Genomic DNA, 15,957 nt, shown 5'->3' on the forward strand with positions numbered 1-15,957 from the left:
AAGTATCGACACTAAACAAAAGTAAATGCGGCGTTTATATTTTAATGCAGTTGTAACAATTACCTAATTTACCAATGAACCAGTTTTATTGATTACAATTCAGACTTGAAGATATTGGGAAATTTTAAATAAGAAACACAATGTATTTGTAAATGTAATTGGAGATTCCAGCACTTCAAATGTTATTTTGAATATGATAACAAAAAAATTATTTATTCATCATTCAGAGATTGTCCCCATTTGTAAAACTGAAAAATTCAAGATGTAGGAAATCCAACATTTGATTGAAAACAAACACTTTTATTTAAAAATAAAAAAAGACACGAAAAATAAGCTGCCACTATAACCAGTAGATGGCGGTAGATAAGCACTTATTGGCTTATAAAGTTAAGCACTTTATGCACTAAAGTAGGAAAAGTCTTTCAAATCTTTATATTACAATGTGTCTACTACGCTTTTTATGAGAGGATTTGTGAGCGTAGAACTTAAACTGGCACTAAAAAGAAACTTATTCAATGTTTTTAAGGATATTTAGCTTTTTGAGTTTAACAATTCTGATTGGCCATTATTTTCTACAGTAAAGCATGTGCTTGGCTACAATACTCAATGCTGCAAAATCATGTTGTAAATAGACACATTTGCAGTGATTAATGCGCCAGGTTGGGCTGAAGCTGGGGCGACTGAATGCACTCAGCAAGCGACAGGGGACATTAAACGCTCAATGTATACTAAGTGATATTAACAGACCAAACTTAGTAGCTAAACATCATACTAGTATACTGCAGAAAAGCAGTTGAGCCCAGAATTTGAATTTTCCTCCCATTGAACATGGCTTAATGTACTAAGACAGTGATATTAAATGACCAAACTCAGTAAACATCATACTAATATACCATACATGTACAGCAAAGCAGATGAGCCCAGAATATAAACGCAATTCGTTTAATTACACGTTGTTTTCCTCCCATAGAAAACCGTTATAAAGAAAAAGCTCAACGTCGCTTAATGTGACACTAAGTGACAAAAGATCAAATTCTGCACAAAACAATTATTCTATATAGTATTCTTTATTAGTATAGTATTGACTAAGTTTGGTCTTTTAATGTCACTGTCTTACATTAATCCTCATTAAGCGTTTTCTTTATGGGAGGAAAATGCTTAACATGTAATTAAACGTGTTGCGTTCATATTCTAGGCTCATCTGCTTTTCTGTACACGTTAAGCGTTTTAGAATGTCCCAGCGACAGGCCTGAACAAACCAAGCAAAATCGAAATCTTTTGCGTACTCCCTGGAACATGCACATGTAGGCCTACCCCCGGTTGGGAATACTTGGGTAAATTTGGTTTTTGGTTTTCACACATTCAGACTTCCGCATAGGCTACAATAACTTTGTACACTACATTGGACATTCAGTGGACGTTCGCAAGTATGCCATTAAAATAATACTTGCCCATTTTGATTGTTTGTGAAAAATGTTGTAGGGTTACAATCGTTGGTTGTAAATATCATGTCGCTGTTTAGAATTTGCAAACATTTACTTTATTGAACATTATTAGAACGTTCTTAAACGCGGAAGTCTGAATGTGCGAATATAAAACCAGCTTTACCCAAGTTATGTTCAGGGGATTACACGTGATTTTCTACCCTGGATTGTTAACAAATTACAGTTCATGTACATGTTCGTTCTTTTTCATTTCCTAGACATGTTTTCAAACCCCATCATTATAAAGAGTTTTTTTTTTTTTTTTTTTTTTGCTAAAGGAAAATCTGTAGCATTAAAAGACATAATGTGAGTGATATTTGGTGATACATCTGTAATTGGCTAAAATGTAGTTGTCTGTTTGGACACAATGAAGACAAATTACAACTTTTTAGACGGTCCCTATCTTGTTTACCACACTACGGTGGACATTCAGTGGACGTTCGCAAGTAAGTATAGCATTACAACAATACTTGCCCATTTTAATCGATTTTGAAAAATGTAGTTGGTTGTCATAAATGTCGCTGATTAGAATTTGCAAACATTAACCTTCTTGCACATATAATTAGAAAGTTATTGAATGAGGAAGCCCGAATGTGTGAATATAAAACCAACTTTACCGCGGTATTTGACCGACAGACCACAACGTTTGAGTTAAAAATCATCATTTGTGTTCTACTGAAGAAACAAAGTCACCTACATCTTGGATGCCCTGGGGGTAAGCAGATAAACATCAAATTGTAATTTTTGGGTGAACTATCCCTTTAAATAATTACAGAAATTTTATTCATAAGGTTTCAAATTGTAGTCTTGTTTAACATTATGTAATCCTCCGAAACGAGCAGCACAAGTCACGAACAGAAATGTTATTTCATAAGTAGATGAGTAAACTGCTCTCAATAAATTTGACTAAAACATCATTAAAGCCACGATTTTAATATTAATACATGGGAATTCATATACATTCACACTTTACGTTACATGATTTACATTGTTTTTTGCTGTTAATACTTAAGTATTTTTACGTTTTAGTGATATAAATATGTCAATATTGTACGTTTTTGTGTGTATGAAAACATAAGTAAACATACGTGTGGTAGAACCACAATTTACGTAAAAATACACACGTATTCTATCATGACAGTCCAACGTGATCTCATGAGAAAACGTGTGTATTTTTACGATCGATCAGCTTGTTTATCTGCATTTTCAGAATCCGACTCGGGCTCCAACTGATATGGTAAAACCGACGACATTATTAACTGTCTTTGTAATTGCTTTGGAAGCTGAAGCTCGTGATTATGTTAGCCTACGTTTGACAATAAATACATATAAAACTGTTAGTTCCTGTCCTTGATTCTGATTGGCTAAGCCGTGTTCGAACCCGTTGTTAATTACAAACATACACCTGTGACCTCATTACATCAGTATTACTGCGCCACTGTATCTGTGTGTTGCTGCGGTTCCATGTGTATTTCACAAAAAGTAACTTATTATTTATAAATAAAGTTATAAATACAACACGGCTATGATCGCTTCACCCAACGGTTCTGCACTGTACAGCAGCTTACTGTATCATGTAGAAGAGTATTGTGAGAGAGATATCGAGTGTATTACCTGCATTCAGATTTAGCATTTTCCTTCAGGTCAGTCCTATGTTCATAATAAAAAATCTGTTTGAATTTACGCTGCGATCTTGTCCTTTTAACAGTTAATGGGTTTTCCGTGCCCTGCTGGCACTGACAGCGCTAGTCAAAGCATTTTTCATTTGCGTCTTGTTCCGTGTTCACAAAAGGTTTCAAAGTTCTGTCCAGATCATCATGTGATGTCTGTGTGTAGGTCAGACACTCTGCAATAATGGGGAAACAATGGTATGACAATTAAAAGAAAAACAATTCATCACAAGCCACAAAGACAGGAACTAGTTCCAAATTCATTTACCTATAGAGTAGTACTGCATCCTTCATATCTCCAAAAAGTCTTTAGTTTTGTCATATTTATAAAATACAGATGCATTATAAAATTATAAAATGAGATGATCTCATTTCAGAGGCTGCGCCCTCCGGAGGTCTCATTTGAAGGCTGCATACGTCATCAAGGATTTAAGAAAAGTAACCGTGATAAAACTGACTGATATTCATTGTGAGGTGTAAAATACTGTCATTTCTTTCTTTGCAATCTACTGGTTATTTTTCTTAAATGATCCTGCCTTCAAAGGGTGCAGCCCCTGAATTGGGACACAGCCATTGTTGAAAAATCTCTCGGCTTCCGTATCCCGAACGAAGCGCGGCTCTTGCTCTGGGTGATGTGTGTACGCACGCTTATCAGGGAGAAGTGCCTATACAAGGAATTACGTCCTTTATTACGTGATAAAGGGCCATGCTTGGAAAAAAAAAATGGTGAAGCTTGTCCACAACCAGACGTAGTGTATTTGGCACAGAAATACTCTGTCATACTCTTTAATCGGTATTTTTCATATTGAAAATACACAACAATGTAAGTTGATTCACGTATATGACAGAGTCTGAACTTTGTCAATACTAATCTTATATAAAGGCATTTGACTAAAAATAGCCTACATTCAGCCGTCGCTCCCAAAATGAATTCAACGAGTCATCTTGTTAATGTTATAAATGAATTATTTGTCATTACCGATTAAAGAGTATCTGGCGCCACCACACGGATAGAAAAAACACATTTACAGAGTACACTGGTATTAAAAACGGCTTTTAAAAACTGTCCATGATTCAGTTTTGTGGACCGTGACAGAAGTTTGATTCTGTCGTGGAACAAGCAACGGCTTGACCGAGTGCCTCATCTTCTTAATCTCCTCACGTAATGATTACATTTCGATGACTTACGTTTCGTCCCCACTGCAGAAACCACCACAGGTTCATCAATGCCGTCAAAATGATTAATTCCTCTGTTTTTGTTGATCACAAAGCACAAAGTAGATAAGGAAAACAAGGATGCCGGCTGTATTCAGAGTGCCTCCATTACTGTTTAGTGTGTGGAATGGTGTGCTGTGATTGGTTGAGTGGATATATCGCAGAGAAAGGAGGCTGGCGTTTGTCGCGTTTTGGAAAGAAAGGGAGAAAACATGACAGAACACGACAGAAATCGCATTTTGTGCAAAATTAATAAATGTCTTTTCAATACTGATCAGATACAATACTGATTTTGGCTGATTTTTTTTTTTTTTTTCAAATGTTGTTTATTGTATTTTGAAACCAAACTTTTTTCAGGATTCTTTGACTAAAACGTTAAAAATAATACTGTGCGGTCCTATTAAGCCTGTCTCACGCTATTCCTATGATAATCCCATTGTCCGGCAATCATTACAAATTTGGTCCCAATTTCGAAATCTTTTAGTCTTCAGCGGTTGCCATTGGTTTCACCTATTAATCGTAACCCCGTATATCATCACTTAATCATAAAGCATTTAATATTTGTCAGAGAGCAGGGATTTCAGTTGTCAATGATATCTACATTGATAATATTTTCCCAGTTAACACAAAAATTCTGTTTCTAGTCCTCATTTTTTTAGATAGCCTAGCTACTTGCAGCTCCGAAACTTTGTTAAAAACTCATTCCCAGACTTTCCGAATCTTCCACCAAAATCTCATCTAGATCAAATTCTTGAAGTACCTCCAGATAATAAACTTCATACAGGCTGATCTCCTTTTTTACTACCTCTCTTTCCCTTATTGAATAACAGTGGGTGTCAGACATTTGCCTCACATTTGGAGATGAAACCTGGAACCAGATTTTGTCCCATGTTCATACTCTCTGTGCACAACATTGTCTCATCCAATTAAAATTTGTTCATCGAATTTACTGGACAAAAGTGAGGTTGGCACAAATTAAGCATGGTTTTGATCATGTGATCGCTGCAATCAAGCCCCTGCTGATTTAATACAAATGTTTTGGCTATGCCCATCCATAACTTCTTTTTGGTTATCAATTTTTAAATGTTTTTTTTTGTCACATGTGACAAAGACCCGTGTTGAGTCTTGTCCTTTGGCTGCGCTTTTTGGACTCCCTCCGGATGTTACAGGTGTACCCGGTTGTAAGGCAAGAGCTAAAAGCTGCCACCAAATCCAGAGCAGAACCAGATCAGAGCCACACTGCTGAAAGGAAGAGGATGCTTTTATGGAGAACGAGAAACACCTGCGCGGGTGTTCCCAATCAAGCCACAATCAGCCAGACACCTGCAAAACAAAGACAATACACAGATGCACACCAAGTAATGACCAACAGGGACGTCACAACCATATAAGACAGAAATATTTATATTCAATGCAAAAGATCTCCATGTGGATCATACTGGCTGTTACTGCTAGAGACGATTTTCATGGAATTTGCACACTGTGTCACTGTGAAGTGGACGTTAGTAGTCAAGGGAAAGCTGCCACTGACCAACATGCCAGCATGGAAAAACATAAAAGTAACCGACGAGCTGCAGGTACGTCTTCCCTGAGGTCATTTTTCCGAAAAGCAACATCACCTCAGGATGACAAAATCTCTGCTGCAGAGCTAAAGTCTATCATGCAGTCAAGCATCACCAGTCATACAGGAGTGTAGACTGTGGAGTGAAAGCTGACAGAGAGATCTTTAGTGACTCATCTACAGCTAAGGGGATGACCCGTGGGAAAACAAAAGCTAAGGCTTTGTGTGAGAATGTCCTGGCGCCCTACTCTGTACATATACATTCAGATTACATCAAATGAAACAATCTGCCTATTTCAGTGGCAACGGACGCATCAAACAAAGGTACGACCAAGTGTTTCCCGATTGTACTGAGATATTTGCACTTTCAGGAAGGTGTGTAACATGCACTGTTAGAATTTTATAGGAACAGCAATGAAACTTCAGAGGCTCTAACAAACCAGCTGCTGGCTAAACTGGAGATGTCTGGTCTTGATGTGAAAAACATGTCTGCATATGCAGCAGACAACGCCAGTTTCAACCATGGAAAACACAACAGTGTTTATCAGAAATTGAAACTGGCTCAGAAGGATGGCAGCCTGGATTTTGATGTTGAAAATGCTGTGCTCAAGGTTTACAGCCATTTTAGCAGGTCAGCAAGCAGAACATATGATATGATATGGATGGAAGCTTCCTTCACCTCTCCAGAAATGGAAGGTTGCCACAGTGAGGAGCGATATCTGAAACTGTTTTCCAAAGCAGATGTACCACTTGTGAATCTCAGGAAGATCAGCACCTATATTTTCTCCATCCCATGCAGCAACGCACACACAGAACGAGTCTTTTCAATGATGACATCTGCATGGAGAAACGAGAGGAATCGTCTGGATGTGGACAGCGTCAAGTAGGAATGGGTACCAAAACCTGGTATTAAATTGACCCCGGGGCTAAATTTTGAAAGACCGGTGTATCGATAAGCTCTGACGTTAACGGTTCTGCTATCGGGACAGGAGAAATTATGAAGAAAATACACTTGCATTTATTATTGCTATATAGACATTATCTTGCAAATTCTATCTCGCCAGAGTCGCCAGCGGTTTCCGTTAATTCTGTTAATGTTAACCCAACAAATAAATGTTAAATAAATGTATACATGGTAAATAAACCTACCCACACAGCAAAAGGACTCCGCGGCGGATCGGCACCTATATATCGGCACCGTTTATCTCATTTTCAAAATCCTTTCTGTTCTTGCTGTAGGATAAAATAGGATATAACTATCACTAGGCCTAGGCTACTACAGCAATATAGGCCTAAGCTTAAATCTGCATTGCCTTGTATTTTTAACCTAACAATATTGTAAATAGGCCTAACAGAAAAGGCTGAAGTTAAGACATCAATTTACTGTACAAAAGTAATCACTACTCAATGGAAATATAAATATCAATTTTATACTTCCATTAAGTTATAGGTTATAGCCTATTCTGTTTTTGTTAAGTAGCCTACGTTGGCGAGGCTGCTCTACATTCATTTTGTGGTCAAAACCTAATTTAGTGCTTTCTGATCCATGTCAGAACGTTGTTAATCTCATCATGGCGCTCCGCGCAGAAACCGCTCTATCTTGCGTGCCGCGTGTAGTTTGAATTCTCCGCTGTAATCAAGGGCTGAATCCAAAATCGCCCCATATAACCTCAAATAGGGCATTATTTGAGGCGACAGCAATTTGTAGTGGTGTCCGAAACCATAGTGGACGTTACTGAGTGCACTCATTCAATCTCACATTGCACCGCAATAACGAGTGTACAGCCCATGTACACACAATGGCTGTCCGAATTCACTCACTCGTTTTCATTCACTCCTTCAAGTGAACAATATAAGTGGATAACGTAGGGAATAGTGAATGAGGCTTTAGGGGGTGATTTCGGACTTATCATAGGCTTTGAAGTTGATGCGATCTCAGCTGTGCTCTCACTACAGTGCAACAGTGAAACGGGACCCTCTCAAACAGTGACGGGCTGCGCCGCGTTCCGCGTTTGTAGTGTCTGTTCTCTTACTGAATTAAATGATTACTATAAAAAAAAAAATAAAAAAAATAAAAACGATGATGGGTGGCGGTGCTGCGGTGGGCAAGTGATGATACCGGTGTTGTGGCTGAACACCGCCTATCGCAGCAAACCTACCTCAAGCCATAATGATTTTAGGCTGCCTAAACACGTAATAACATATTGCGAACAGACTGAATGATGGCACTTATGTTAAAATTAATTTTAATGTGTCTGTTATATGCCACACAAGTCTAGTGTGCGTGTGAGGCAATGTCTGAGCTGATTGACAGCTTTTAGGTGCGTTATTGGCAGCGTGCGCCACCCGCTGATTACAAGTGGGGAATTTTTTTAAGACGATAATCGCACAACCTATTCGATATTCTATAATTAAATCAACTAATCGAATATTCGAAAATCGTGACACATCCCTAATTTAAAGGTGCATTTAAAATGTTTTTGTTCCTGTTGAAAGCATCCAGATATGTAGAAAAAGATAGAAAACTTCTGTTTCTACTTTTTCTGTTAAAAAAAAAAAAAAAAAAAAAATCCTGTTCTCTTGGATTATTTTTTTTTCTAAACATGTACTTGGCTCACACCCTCATGGACCTGTGCCACCTTTACACACAATGTCAAACCAGGGAGATTGTTGCTCACTGACAGAATCTTACCACTGGGAAAAGGCATTTCAGGACAGGCCTGTTCAGGGCTGCTTCAATAGAATATTTGCAATAATCATGGACAATCAATAAACCTAATGGCACCATTCATATTAAGTAAGAAAACTCACCACTCTCTGTCGAGCTGGGCCATTTGACGGTTCCTTTAAAAACATTTCAAATGCCTCCACTGCCTCCAATTGTTCCAGGGGGAAAATGGATATTGTCGGGCATCTCAACATCTGGCCCCGGGGTGCTGTTCAGCCTGCTGCTGAGGTAGTTCACCTTTGCCACAAGCTGGTCTTGTTGCTGTTTAATGGTTTCCAGCAGGCGCAGGGATGTGGACCTCAGCCGCTGTTGACACACAATAAAATACCGCTAAAATATAGTGTATAAAATATATCACGTTACAGTGTTTATCCTCATTACTCATAATACTGACATTAGTTATTGACATTAGTTCATGACAAAAGTTATTGACAAAGTTTTGTTGTGGCACAGAATGACCCTCCAGTATTTGTCAGTTATTGCTCACCAGAGCAGGGAATGGTATCGGTCATTCTTCCTCCTCACCATGTTGGTCTGTAGGTCAGGCCTGAACAGGGCTCCTGTTTGCCGCATGTTGAGGGCTGGTGCGGGGGGTGGAGGGAGTTGTGGAGGGCCTGCAGTTCCTGGCCCATAGTGAGGTGGGGGGTGTGCAAGAGGGTGAATTTTGTTTATTAAATGGTAGTCGTCTGTTAACCATGACCGATAATAAACATGGGGCCTTTCTAGTTACTCTCCTGCCTGGCACTCGGCGAGATGGTGGAGCTGGAGGAATGGATACAAGGAGAGGGGAATATCTTTAGTACTAAGAATGTTAACCATATCTCTAAAATAATATTATGATTTGTTATTTTGATGTTAAGAGATTATTTCTTACTCTGCCAGTGCAATTGGCTTGAGTTTGAGGCTTCAACTGATACACCAGGCAAGTTGAAAGGTCGTGGCGACCTCAGAGATGCAAAGTCACCATTTTCTGGCACTTCTTCACTCTCATCAGAGTCCCCGAAACGATGGCTGTTAAGTAACCATATCTTTATGGTTACTGCAATCCCAAAATTGCCAAATATACATATAGTGCAAGCATCTCTGGTCTATTTTTGAATGCTACAGGAAATAACCTTCATATTACTGTAGAAACATAACAAAAACAAGATAGAACACACTTACACTGGCTTCCTGACTCTTTTCTCTGGCAGCTCACCCTCCTGCTCTGCATCAGACTGTAGCTCAGAGGTGTTGCAGCCGGTCTGATATTGATTCATAAGCCTAACGGCATCTTTGTAGTTGTCTGAAAAAAATAACATGAGTTTCATTGCACAATTTCATGTGCATTTTCAGAACATAGAATGAATAGGTTATTCCAAACAGAAGGACAACCAACCATGAAATTATTTTTAAACAAGAATTTAATGAATTGGCATACCACAAGTTCTGACGACCTTTACGTCATATCTTGGCCAGTTTGGCTCATGCTTCTCCTCGTTAGCAGCTGCCCTTTTCACACGTTCAGTGCTCTTAAAGTTGGGCCAGTACACCATCCCATCATCATACCAGTCAATTGGCACAACAGCAATGTCCTCGCTTGCTTGAAATTCAATTAGATGAAAAGGCATCCTTAATGTAGAAAGAAAGAAAAGGGGTATTTATTCCTCATCAAAAAAAGTATAACATGGACTAAATCATGCACAAGTGTACAGTGTATACAAATAAGCAAGTAAGATGGGCTGAAAGTTAACCTGAATGGTGCCCCAAGATGGGAAGAAGTATAAGGAAGGAAAAAGTACAGTCATAATAGTCAGATAGAACTTCAGCTCAACTGTAAAGTAGGGTACTATTGCAATTTTTTGGCAGAATGTGTTGGGGTGTTGCTTCATAATCTCACAAAAATCATTGCATAATGCTAATAATATAGTGGACTATGTACAGTCCATGGTATTAAGAAAGGTGGGATATGTATCAATGCATGTTAAATTCAGCATAAAATATCATTTCCCCTGGAATTTTGAGGGATAATATGTCATATCATATTTTGAAAACATGAAATTATGGGTGTAGTGTATGGAAAAATACCAACTTTTGTGAAATACTTACAGCAAATTTTTATCCAGAGTAATAGAAGTCAGAGTTTTTAACTTGAACTGATTGTTTAAACTGATTGATTGATTGATTGATTGAACTGATTTGGTTTTTTTTTCCATTTAGTGGAGGAGGGGTATGGCCACGAAACCATCCCTGTACGGCAAGGCTACACATTTCTGTCGCAGCGCTGACACCTCAACCGACTTCAGCTCGTCAGATGCATCATTTACAACAAATATGTTCATTCTGTCGGAGTTGAAGGGGTAGGTATAGAATGGAGCCTGTCGGGAAAATTCAGTGTAAATAGCGTACACACCATTATCATTTTGGATAATGTTTTTGATAAGGCAGACTTTATCCCCCACCAGAAACATGTTGTCCCCCGTTGTTAATTTGACGGTCCACCTTTCACATCGCATTTCCCCATATTGCGCATTAACTCCCATGCCAACAACAATTGGGCCCACAAAATGCTCCCTTTTCAGTGTAATGTCTGCATCAGCAACCAGTTTGGTAGCTGTAACTTCCGAAAGGCGCCGAATGAGCTGAGCTAGAGGGAACTCAGGTTTTCTAATGAGTTTTTTTATTTTCCCGTGGTGGTTCTCATATGGGAATGCTGAAAAAGAGTCCAGACAGCCATGCCTCTTCACCTCGTCTGCCAGGTGGACCAGACAGTGGACATTGTACACAATCTGGTCTGTCCCATACAGCTCACCAAAATGGTTTACAAAAGATTTTAGCATCTGTCCAGCATAGTCAGCAAGGTTGCGATGTTCAGGGCTTACCAACATGGATATAGCAGTTGACAGGAGCATGAAATTGTAGTACATGTTCCGGTCCAGGAATCCCGCCAGCACCACAGGGCCAGTGTACAGTAAGAACTGCCGGAATTCAGTCGCCTTCCAATGGTCCAACTCCCTAAGCGACCGTGGTCTCCGGGCAAACTCAATTGGCACGTAGGGCCTTATTGACTGGAGTTTGCCTGACATCCTGTCTACTATTAATGCCGGCAGTCTTACGGTTAACGGACCCCGGAGCCAGGTCTGGAGCAGTTTCCTTACAACGCCCAAACACACTAGATGCATATAATCCGAGGGAAACTGCGATACCATGCCAACCTTGACGTTTTTAAATGGATGTGGCCCCTCGTGGTGGTGTAGTTCATCAACCATCAGGTTGAATGAGACATCAGTTCTCTGGGGGCACTCTGGTCCAGGGAACGTCATACGCTGGCTCAGGTATTGCCCTGGGTGTAGGCACTTATCGCACCCATGGTAAGCATTATGGGCCTTTGTTTTTTTCACAAAGGCCCGTGCAGGGGCATCACAGACTACTGTGTGAAGCTCAATTTTAAGGTTCTTATCTCCAAAGCAAAACCCAGCCTCTAGCTCCTGTAGTTCATTGACAAAATCAGATAGGAACTCTGTGGCCGAACTAGGTTTTTTTGGTACACAGTACGCCCCAATGACCACAGGTTCCTTCATGGGGATGGTAACCAGTAAGCCAAGGATGGGCCACAGCTGTACAGTGGAACTTTTAAATAAAGGTAGACCATCTATATTAATCTGCAGCCCCAATGTCATGCCCTCTGCCAGTGTTTTGGCATATTTGCTTATAGTGGCCTTCAAGGAGGAAAGGATGCCAAAGTGATGGTAGTCCCCCCCAGCCTTCTCCTGAATAGCATAATGCGTTTTTGTCTTGAGAAGTGTCCTACCATCCTTTGGCAGATTGGGATGGGTTACATGGAGTATACTCAACAGTGCAGTCAGGGCAACGATGGAAATGCCAAAACTCACTGCCCAGTTGGCAATGTTATCGGAAAGTGATGTTAGGTCATCATCATTTTCAGAATCCGAACCTGATGTCCCATCCCCATCACACAAATCACAATACACATCATCAAAATCTGCCCCCAATTCCATGTCCTCTTCAGTAACAACTTGCACCTCTGGCATTGCATGTGCAGCTGAAGAGGGTGGGACAGTGTTCTCAGAAAGAACTCTGTCATCTGCCCCTATTCCTGTCATGTCCATATCAGTCATGTCTGTCCTAATTTGATGAAGCCTCTTTTGAACGTCTACACGTGTCCTTCATCTTAAGGTTGATAAGGAGACAGGTCCAGTCTTTCTATTCATCTTTGTTCTAAAAGAGACATTTCAGGAAGGCAGGTTGCAATCAGGTGTGTAAAACTGATCATTGTTTCTAATGTTGTATTTAAATAAATACATTGTTGTATGGTGGTGTTGTCTGTTTCATTGCACACACACACGCGCGCATTTGACGCGCTACATGTTAACAATATTCTTTGGTATTTTGACAAGAAAATACAACAGAGTTAATTTGGAATTATTCAGCACAATGTATTAAAACCATTAAACAAATATATGCACTGCTGGTTTAATAGCCTATAAGTTATGTCCCTCCAGAAACTTGCCCTGAGTCCCAATGTGCATACTATTAAGTATGCGATTAAAATAATACTTAACCATTTTGATCAATTGTGAAAAATGTTGTAGGGTTACAGTTGTTGGTTGTAAATATCATGTCGCTGTTCAGAATTTGCAAACATTAACTTTATTGCACATTATTAGAACATTCTTAAACGCGGAAGTCCGAATGTGCTATTAAACCAGCAAGTGCATATATTTGTTTAAGGTTAATCTAAATGCAGTCATTGTGAATTCACAATAGCACTATGCTATATTGTGATTTTTAAATGGTTTTAATACATTGTGCAGCCATAGAAAACAGTCTAATAATGTGGTTCATGGATTCTTGTCTGTGGAATGCTCCACTTCGGGTATTTTGCCAGTTACTCCACACAGGGAAATTGCAATCTAGGATTTTTAAATATTGGGTACTCGAATTTAATCAAGGAATCGTGACAGTCCTATATTTCATTAATATTTATCAATTAACATCAACTAATTTAAGGAATGTTATTTGCATTCTGTACCCTGCTTACACTTGGTATTAACTGGAGTTCAAAGGGATAGTTCACTCAAAAATGAAAATTCTGTCATATCATTTCAAACCTGTAAGATATCAGTTTATCTATGAAACACAAATGAGGATGTTTTAATGAAATTTGATTTTGATGAGAAAATGAAATTTTTGTCCCTCGCTTGAAAATCCACACAACCAAAGCTGCACAAAATATGTGTGTGTTGTGAAACATTGACATGAACTAACAGAAACACCTACCTGATAACAATGTTGTACATAAAAATAACTAAAAACAGTCAACTAAGGTAATTCTGCCAACTGATTTGCACTCTCTTTCATCCCCAAGGAATCTGAATACCTAGTTGTGATGTTTAATAATAGCTATTTGTTTTTGGCAGTATTTACCAGAAGAGCTATACCGAAAGGAGCCTTCATTTTGGATACATACATATAACACTTTATATTAACAGTGAGCATTTTCCAGAAAGATGGAGCCATGCCTGAGAAATAGCTTATTTATGAAAATATTTTATTATTTACTCCTTTTCAGTATCAATGCTTCAGATGATGATGGGTCCCTTGGCAGGCTTCCCATGATGATGCAAAACCTAAAAATGAAGAAAATCAAAGTCAGTGGCCTCCCTCATTTATGTTTGTACCCTATAATGGACATAAATAAAGGGGAGGAGGTTACATATGATTATGGTGGAACTGGACTGCCGTGGCATGTTCATTTAAAGAAAAAAAGTATGTTTCCAAAAAGTTTTGGAGAGATCAAAGCATTAATGTTATAAATGATTTTTTGATTGTCAGTGCTTAAATGTACTTGCTTCTTAAAATGCTTTTATGACACAAAATTAATATAGACACAGTCAGTTATGTCTTAAAGTATTAAACAGACAGGACAGAAACTTCTTATATTTCAAAAGAGATCTGTGCGTTAGTCTGGATGCAGCTTATTAGATCTCCCGCTATGTCATCAGTAATAAACAAACAAACATAAAGCTGAGAAAGTGAAAAATCACTCACAGCTCTTGAATGGAAAATGTTCTGAAAGCACTCTTTGTTTATTGCTTGTAATGTTTCGTTGTTACTTTTTATTATTTACTAGGCTTTCTCCGTATATCCAGAATCCTCTATCGAAGAACAGAAAGGGGCGACTCAATCAGTTGTGTCACCAGAGCCTAATGGTAAGTCAGTAATCTTTAATATTAGTTTATGTTGTAGGTTATTTACATAATAGGACATAGGGAAGAACAAATTACTCCACTTCATACACTCAAATGAATTGTCCTCTTGAATTAACTCTTTGACAAATACAACCACACAGATTTTCAATTAAAATTTAAATCACACACAAAAACGGTGTATTTTTGCTCCCCCTGAAAAAGTTACAATTTTAACATTCTATAAAAAATGATCCTTTGGGGTATTTTGAGCTTAAACTTCACATACACACTCTGGGGACATCAGAGACTTATTTTATATCTTATTAAAAGGGGCATTATAGGACCCCTTTAATAAAAATTTGAGAATGTGAGCTAAAGAATTCAGAATCCAATGGTTATTCGAATTGCATACAATTTAATTGTGAATCGAATTGTTTTGAATTTGCAAAAATTGTTCTTGAACTGAATCGAAAACATGAATTCACAGCCTTAATGGCCCATTAGCTAAATCACAGGGAATTTAGTTGTGCAGCACTTTGTTTGCCAAAAAATATAAGGGTTTATTTAAATTTCATTTGATTCAAGGTTTTATGCCTTCATTTGATTACCAGGAAAATTAAAATGCACAGCACAGAAATTCTGGAAAGAAAAAGAAATATCATAGGGCCCTTTTATTGTAAACACATTAATAAAGTTGATTTTTATTCATTCAAGTAATTAGAATGTTTTTGATTAAACAAAAGAATTTGGTATAAAATAAAATAAAATGGAATTTGAGAAAAAATAAAAAGTATTTCATAGTTGAATTGCATAGCATCATAAGTTTTTTCAATTGCATCGTATCGCATTGTGTTGAATCTAATCGAAATCCGATCGCACCGCATCGTAATGGGCTGAATTGCATCGCATCGGTAGCTGCTTCATATGCTGCTTTAATGTATCGTATCGTTGGCTATGCATCAAGATGCATATGGAATTGGCCTTAGTTATGGAGATGCACATTCCCATTGTATATATAAAAAAAAAAAGATATACATTGTACTTAATGTCAGCTTGCTTATTTTGCTCAAGATAACGATTTATTAAGTCCACATCATAAAAACAAGAA

The 15,957-nt window shown here is 38.3% G+C and overlaps 1 protein-coding gene across 1 annotated transcript in view; it reads left to right on the forward strand.

The window, feature by feature from the left end:
- Window positions 1–15,957, forward strand: part of LOC127508802 (gastrula zinc finger protein XlCGF57.1-like) — a 119,073-nt gene that overhangs the window by 35,094 nt on the left and 68,022 nt on the right. The gene's annotated exons all lie outside the window — the stretch shown is intronic.

Source organism: Ctenopharyngodon idella, chromosome 3 (assembly GCF_019924925.1).
Source record: "Ctenopharyngodon idella isolate HZGC_01 chromosome 3, HZGC01, whole genome shotgun sequence".
NCBI lineage: Eukaryota > Metazoa > Chordata > Actinopteri > Cypriniformes > Xenocyprididae > Ctenopharyngodon > Ctenopharyngodon idella.